A 6076-nucleotide genomic window follows, 5' to 3' on the forward strand; every position below is an offset into this window, starting at 1 on the left:
TATCTGTTTGGCTTTTCGCCATTGTTTTCGTCGGTTGATTGATTCATACGAAAATATTTGGCATTTCCATTTGGAAATAAAAGTGATGGCATTCACAAAAATTTTCAAAAATTCTTTTAATCTTCATATTAATGTAGGGATAATTTGAATGATGCGCTTACTATTAAGTGAATAATTCTCTATTTTTTCAATTAATCTTCCGGACGATCCAACGAATCACCAATATTTATAGCTCAATGACTCATTTATCAAATAGCGGAAATTTTGCAAAAAATGATGAGGCCCCAATCGAGTTTCATTTTTTAACTGGAATAAATTCTGCCCTGAAAGTCGTGAAATTATAAATTTTGAAAAGCCAATAGCTAGTAGCATTCATCAATTTTTAATTGTTAACTTAATTATCATCTAAATATCCACATTCCATAGAAAATCAATTTCAAGAAAATCAGAAATATTTTCTCAATCTTCAACTTACAATTGAGTGCAGTGAATTGAATGTTCATTGAATTATTAATAACTTTATAATTTCAAAGTTTCAATTTACATAATTCTCAGCCTAATGATTGATGTCGATCTCTGCTCCTGGCATATCTGCAAACCCTCCAGATGCTACCACAAAAGCTCATAAGAATAAGAATGAACGGAGGTATAATCAATGAGAATGGCTTGGACGAAGAATTGTCGTGTGACAAAAGGTTCCACGAAATATTTTCCATTTTTTCCTTATCTCCACTCCTCAGTTTCATTTACCATATAATAATGAAAATGAAAGGGAATTCGGGCATAAAAATGTCTGGCACGAGCACGAGTTCCAGCAAAGGAGTAGGGGCTGAATATGGTTTTCATCCGGCTTAAATAGCAGAGGAGATGAATATACCCAGGACTGCAATCATCTGTGTACAAAGACAAAAAATAGATGATCCCCAACACTTCCGAAAACCATTTTTCAACAATGAGAGTCTCGAATTTCCTCAAAGCATTTAACACAAACCCCGAAGGTTTATTGGCATTAAATATTACTGCCACTGGATCTCTGAAGAATTTCACTGGCACCATGTACTGGTACATTTGAGATGTCTGGACCCAAAGGACTTCAAACCTCAATGGCGGCTGGATGGCCGGTGCACTTAGCGAGCGTGACGGTCACTTGAAGAACTAACGGCGCTAGATAGCGACCAGTTATGTAATGGCTGACGTGCCGGCTATAAACGTCAAGAAATAAATTTGTAAACGAACCGTGAAATTAGTTGACAAAGTGATAAAAAGTGCCAGTTGGTGTACAGTAATTGATAAACCAAAAGGACAGTGCCAAGTACATATTGAAAATATATTTTCCATTACCTTTTCTTTCCCGAATACATCTATTCTGTGGGACAATGCGGATTCGACCGTGTCAGAGTGCCGGGGCCCAGCCGTAATGCGGCACAGGATGCACTACATGAATAAGAGAAAAAAAAATGCAAAAAAGGGTGTAAGGTGTTGGGAGTGAAAAACACGGGTGGAAAAAAGGAGTGAGGAGCAGAGAAGGGAGTGGTGTGTTTATCGAGGCGACACGAGCCACGTCAGTGCGAGATATCCACAGAGAAGGCATCTCTCCTGGGTTGGTTTTGTCGTTGGTGTTGACGCTACGCTGACGCGGTCTTTTCCAGAAGTGCCAAGCGTAAGTACACGCCTGGACACCTCTCTGACTTCACGCTAATGCTCTTTTTCTCTTGTTCCTGGGTGCGTTCTTTCTAACATTCTTTTTGTCATCGCTCTCGCTCTGACACTCTGGGATCAGGGCCAGAGGCCAGGCGCGGGTCCTCATTATCATTATTACATGCAGACACTCTGGCATTGTCTCTGGGTTGTCTAAAAATCGGTGGGAAAGGATCCGGGCAAGCGTAAAGTAGCGAATGCTGGGGGGCGGGAAGGGGTGGGGGGCATTTTTAGGTAAGAGATTCATTTCTCTAGTTTGCGAAAGGTTTGTGGAGAGAATGCACTTTTCAAATGTCTCGTTTGGATTTTTTTTTTGTTTTTAGATCGTTCTATGGATAACAATTTGAATCTGGTGTTGTCATGAACGATAATAATCGTAACAAGGGGGGATTGAGTGATTGTAGCGCTATGAATTGATGAATAATATCGATTGAATTTTTTTTAAATTAAATAATATTTTTTTCTAATTTTTTTCAGGTTAGTTTCCTGTGTTCAAAGGCTTAGAGGAATTTATTCATCATTCAGAATGGGAGGATCGGATTAATATCACCCTCGTGATGGAAACAACAAAAGGTAGACATTTTATGAAATTTTTTTAGATCTAGATCATTGTAAACAAGAACGCGAGGTAGTTTTGAAGACCGACGAACTGTTGGTACCAGACTTCGTATTCTCTTCATAATTTTTCTCTCAAACCAAGTTTCCGATTGACAAATTTAATTACGAGACATTTCGCTCCAACATTCGTTCGAATTATCAGAAATGAAGAATCCGAGGGTTTAATTAATCTCTTCCATCCAATGAATCAGAGAAATGCAGACATTTTATGGAAGCATTTTAGATGAACTGGAATGAATGATCGACTAATCAGGTCACCGTAATTAATGACTAATGAGAAATTTTTTTCCACTTTGGGTATTCGAAAATGAGGTGAAATTGTGATAAATTTATTAGCAAGATTTCGTTGGCTCTCGACGAGTTCACGGGGGGGCGGTACCCGGGGAAGTTACACTGGCATCCCCCAGCATTTATACATATACACACGTTTCCATACACCGAGTTTGGAATGAGATGAGTGGAGGGTTGGAGAAATGGGGGGGACGTATGTACTTTGAGCGGTGGCAGTGGTAATGCGACTAAATGAATCCAGTAACGGGGTTGGTTTTATCCATTAATGGAAGGGGTAATTAAAACCACCCTTTCTAGAGACTGAGAGAGGTGGATGGTAACTGAGGGACGCGTCTTGTGGTGTGGATTTCTGAACTTTTTAATTAATTTTATCTTTCAAAACTTGTCATTCAACATTGCGATTGCAAAGTAATTTTTATGAATGAAGTTATTCAAGTTTCGAATTCGTTAAAAATTCATAATTTTCAAATCTAAAAAATAAATTCATTACACTGCTCTGAATTTGAGGCTCAGAGACATTAGTAACGACTGTTTCATAAACGGAACTAATTACGATGATCACACAACGAGACACGAGTGCGCATATAATTCGACATTCACTGATGTGCACATACACAAGAAACATCGTCTATGTGTAGCACGATGTATTGTGCCCGAAATAGAGAGAATGAGTGAAAAATAGAGAGAGAAAAATACCGAGAGAGGGAAAAAAGGGAGAAGGACTGGGGGATGCAGGGGAAAAACTGAATCCCCGGGATGTCCCTTTATGCATCTCCAGTGATTGTTTACTCCTTCCCGCTGCAATGTGAATTATATCATCCCCTCCTCCACCCCCAGTTAATTAGCATGCTAATTAACGGCAATTAATGACTATCCCATTTGTACAGTTTATACTCCGATTCATCTGCACTCGAGTGCATTTGCAAATGCAGTTCCGTATTGAATGACGTTTTTTTTTCAGATTTTCTTTTTTCTTGTTTCATATTGAGAGGGAGAATGCAATCAACAAATTGAAGAGCTAATTTGTTAATTAGTTCCCCTCGACATTTGAAACACAATTCTATTCATTTTCTCATTGTATCAGTTGTCACTGATAAACAACAAAACAAGGGCTCAAATTTACATAATGACAATCAATTATTTTTATTTATTTTATGTTTAAGGTGCACTTCAGTGCAGTTGCAAACGCAGTTACTATTTTTTCTAATTTTCATTTTTATATTTTTCCGAACGGGGATAATGCAATTAAGCAATCGGAATGCCCATGTGTTAATTAATTATCCTCCTCACTTCTGAGGAATTTTTATTCACATTGTCATTGAATCAATTCACGAATAAAAGGTCAATAAGCTAAAATTGAAAATCAATCTGATACTTTATGAATAAATCTTTTATAATTATTGTAATAATTAAGACGATCAAGTGAGCAAAGTATACACTGGCTAAATTAATTCAAATGAATGTTGAAGGGATGAGGATTGGATGAGATCCGTTTTACGGTTGAAAACCCAAGCACCAGAAAGAGTGAGAGAGGCAGTAGAGTCAATAGTGGTTTCCTCCGTTAGTTCAGCAATGGCATAGAAAACTGCCAGAAATCCCCTGGGTCGTTTGCGGCATTTTCGGGATAACCCAACTTCACCCAGCCCCAACTCTCTTTCCACCCATCATTTTCCACTGGACCTCGTTGAGATTGGATGTGTTTAATTACCAACGGGAATATCGTTAATTAGTCGGCCATTTGCTGCATCCTCGTCCCTCCCTCTTACTGTGTAAATTCATCCCCACTGTAGACCACTGGAATATTCATGGGCTTTAAAGTTCATCTTTAGGATTCAACTTCATCACGAGCGATCTCCTTAGAAAACACCGAACTGAGTAACCATCAGGCCCCCTCTTTTACTATCTTCTCCTCTTCCTCCCTCAGTGATGCTCCATCCATCATCTTTTGCATCCTCTGGCGCTCGTCTTCTACCAGCCAATGCTCCTGTCCTCTATTATTTCTACTGAAACGCTTTCCCCGAGATTATCCCTTTCTACTGTACGAAATAAGATGCCCCACTCCATTCATATGTTCATTTTTCGCATATGCCAGTACTGTCTATGGATGAATTTTTCTTCATCTCTTTTAGCTCATTTTTCAGTGAATCGTTTCTTTTGGGGAGAAAGGCATCTTCAGTTCATCTTTTCATAACTCGGGATGGAAATAAATTTTTAAAATCACGTACTCGGAAATGGAGGGAATGGGTTCTAGGCGGAACAATGGAGATTTTAGAGAGATATGTCACTGAGTTTCAATAGTCTATCAGCAATTACAATGGACAGGGAGTAGAATAATTCTGGCTATCAGTGGATTTTATTGCTTTGTCTTTGGTGATAGATTTCTGAAGATGATTTTTTTTTTAATTTGGAACATTGCGCTAAAAGATGGGGATGATGTTCTTAAAAACTAGGTACAGTTGTAGTTGAAAAATTAGGTGTAGTTATAGGTTGTGTTGGTTATATAGTATATGGGAAAAACTGTAGATATATACAAGGAATATTAGAGGAATGTAAAGGGCGTAGAAGAAATGGTGAAGATCTTTATTCGTTTGGAAATATGGGGATCCTGTGTTATAGCGGAGGGGTGGATAGGAGTACATGGGGTGTGGATATGGACACCAGTGGGGAGCAATCATAACTTGTTGATTGAATTAACGAGGGGCTTGTGGATGGATGAGTGAAGTTAAGAGGATCATTTAAATTTGATTATTTTTGACCAACACCCTGGATGTAAATGCTTTCAAATTGAAGTAAACAATTCAAATCACTTTAATCCACTACCATTGCTGGTCAATAATTGTTCAGATGGAGAACTCCAAAGAATTGTATGAATAACAACATGCACAGTTTAAATAATAGTCCGAAAAATCTTCGTTCTCACGTAAAACATATGGAATCACAGTTTTTGACTTTAGATTATTTCAATCGTTCAATAATAATCACAGACAAGGTTTGAATTATTGAACAGCATAAAAATGATGGTATGACAGGAATGTTGTTGCTTAGAGACACCATCTTTCGTGATGAAATCTCATAGCTCGACAATCAGCTGGTAACGGTATCACTCTCGTGAGTTCAATCTTGAAATGATTTCCGTGTCACCGAAGTAATAACTAACGACTTACCGCTATATTCGAGCTACAAGTGTCGAAAAGAATTTCAATGGAAAAAATGTGGCCAGAGTTTTTATTTAATGCCTCTGACGAAATAAAATTGATAAGTAAAGCCATCATGGAAGGTTGGCCCTTCCATGGAAGCTTGGAATTTCAGTCGAATCTTCCAAACTATTTTCCCCTAAAATTCATAAATTATTAATTTGGAAACTATTTGGGGATTAGTGAGATCAGTGCAGATTTTCATCTTTTAAATCGCCGAATGTGATCGCGAAAACAATCTCTTGGAAAACGATAAAGACAAAGAGACATTAGAA

The 6076-nt window shown here is 38.0% G+C and overlaps 1 long non-coding RNA gene across 1 annotated transcript; it reads right to left on the bottom strand.

Annotated features, from left to right (window-relative positions):
* Positions 1-549: 549 nt before the first annotated feature.
* On the bottom strand, positions 550-1470 carry LOC135164834 (uncharacterized). The gene is made up of 3 exons (XR_010299397.1): positions 1342-1470; positions 992-1202; positions 550-893 (listed from the first exon to the last, which is right to left on the bottom strand). It is a non-coding gene; the product is annotated as an uncharacterized LOC135164834 (long non-coding RNA).
* Positions 1471-6076: the final 4606 nt, after the last annotated feature.

This window comes from Diachasmimorpha longicaudata, chromosome 7, assembly GCF_034640455.1.
Source record: "Diachasmimorpha longicaudata isolate KC_UGA_2023 chromosome 7, iyDiaLong2, whole genome shotgun sequence".
NCBI lineage: Eukaryota > Metazoa > Arthropoda > Insecta > Hymenoptera > Braconidae > Diachasmimorpha > Diachasmimorpha longicaudata.